We start from the raw sequence: 2,280 nt of genomic DNA on the forward strand, positions 1-2,280 counted from the left end.
TTTGGTTCATATTTGGAACATATATCAGTACCTTGAGAAGAAATATTTCTACCAAAAATTTCCTCGCTAGGTGGCGCTGGGGTCAGGATATTCCTAAAAATTGCATTTACTTGCCGACCTGGCTCATATTTTGAACATATGTTAGCCAATTGAAAATAAATGTTGGGACTAAAAATGTACACGATAGGTGGTATTGTGGACGAGATATTCCTAAAATTCTTATACACTGGGATAATGATAGATATCTACTATATATTTAATTTGTATGTATGTACATATGTATGTATGTATATATGTGCCAGGTTGCAGCCCAAACGGATGGACAGAATCATATGAAATTTTGGCAGAGCATAGCCATGACACCTGGGCTTATAACAGGAAGAAAAAAATTGGGATTCGACAAGGGGGCGTGGCACCTCCCGTAGGCGTGAAATTTTTTATCAGGTATAACTTCGGAACCATAAGTCAAATGAACTTGAAATTCGGGATGCAGACATATCTATGGTGCTTACCCTGTGGGGAAAATCTCTAGTTCTGAACTGGCGCGCTTCTAGTACATTTAGACCCAGTACTGGTTCGTGATAAATCTCTTTTGCATGCAAGCAACTGGCGAATTTAACATGACGATGTCCTAGGAAGTGTCAATTGCCCCCCCACCGCTGCATCCCTTTTTCGATAGTTCTGAACTAGTCCTAAATTCTATAGTTCCGAACCAGTTCTAAAATCGACAGACGAAAGAAAAAAGTATCATGATTTTTCCATCCTTTTGGTTCTTCCGTGTGTGCGATTTTAAGTTATTTTGGGAGAAATGTGTTTTCAATTTGAAATTAAATTTGTTTGAATGATTGTAAGAAATGTACGTTTACATACCCTTTAGCTGTAGCTGAGTTTGCAGAGGTGCCCGCTGTTATTTCTTAGATTCCAGACTGTCCCAAGATGTTGAAATGTTAACACAAATTTTAGTTTTGTATTAACAAGCTATGAAAAAGCATCTGCGAAGCGCAGAGTAGAAGCGTATTTGAACGAAAAAGCCGCCGAACACATATCTATGTAAAGTAAACAAGCCCCCCGCTGCATCCCTTATTCGATAGTTCAGAACTAGTTCTAGTTTCGACAAATAAGATCTAGCTCGTTCTGCATCCCTTTTTCTATAGTTCCGAACCATTTCTAAATTCGTCACTTTAGATATAGATTTCTAGTGAAAAAAAACTGAAAAAATCAGTTTTTAAAAAGTACCACTTTTCGCCGATTTTTGACTGGTGGGGATCTAGTTCCTATCAGACTAGTTCCTTTTGGGCGATAAAGACCTAGTACGGAACTAGAAATTTGACTCACTAGTCCGCGGTTTCCCTACAGGGTATAGTAGGCTATATATACATGAGTTTGTAAAAAGGGGCGTGGCACATCCCATAGGCGTGGAATTTTTTATGAGTTATAACTTCGGAACCATAGGTCCCATGAACTTGAAATTTGATATACAGACATATCTACGGTAGGTGCTTATAGTAAGGTATATACGAAGAGGTTTTTAAATGGAGGCTTGGCACATTCCGTGGGTGTGGAATTTTTATCAGCCATAACTTCGAAACCATAAGTCACACGAACTTTAAATTTGGTATTCAGGCATAGCTATGACAGGTGCTTATAGTAGGCTATAAATAAATGAGTTTGTAAAAGGGGGCGTGTCACATTTCATAGCCGTGGAATTTTTTATGAGCTATAACTTCGAAACTTAAATCACATGAACTTGAAATTTGACATACAGACATATCTACGGTAGGTTTTTATAGTAAGGTATATAGGAAGGAGTTTGTAACTGGAAGCTTGGCACATTCCGTGGGTGTGGAATATTTTATCAGCCATAACTTTGAAACCATAAGTCACACGAACTTTAAATTTGGTATTCAAGCATAGCTATGGCAGGTGCTTATAGTAGACTATAAATACACAAGTTAGTAAAAGGGGATATGGAACAGCCCATAGGCGTGGAAATGTTTATCAGCTATAACTTCAGAACAATAAGCCCCACGAACTTGAAATCTTCATATGCAGGTATAACTATAGCAAGTGCTTACAAAAAGATATATATAAATTAATTTGTAATTCCATAGACGTGGACATTTTTTTAGCTATAACTTAAAGACCATAAGTCACATGAATTTGGTATGCAGACACATATATGGGAGCTGTTTAGAGTAAAGTATATATAAATTAGTTTGTAAAAGGGGAATAAATACATATGTATTCATCTATTAGATCACTCAGATATTTAAAACTGTG

Source organism: Rhagoletis pomonella, unplaced genomic scaffold (genome assembly GCF_013731165.1).
Source record: "Rhagoletis pomonella isolate Grant_MI unplaced genomic scaffold, Rhpom_1.0 Rhpom_scaffold_00244, whole genome shotgun sequence".
NCBI lineage: Eukaryota > Metazoa > Arthropoda > Insecta > Diptera > Tephritidae > Rhagoletis > Rhagoletis pomonella.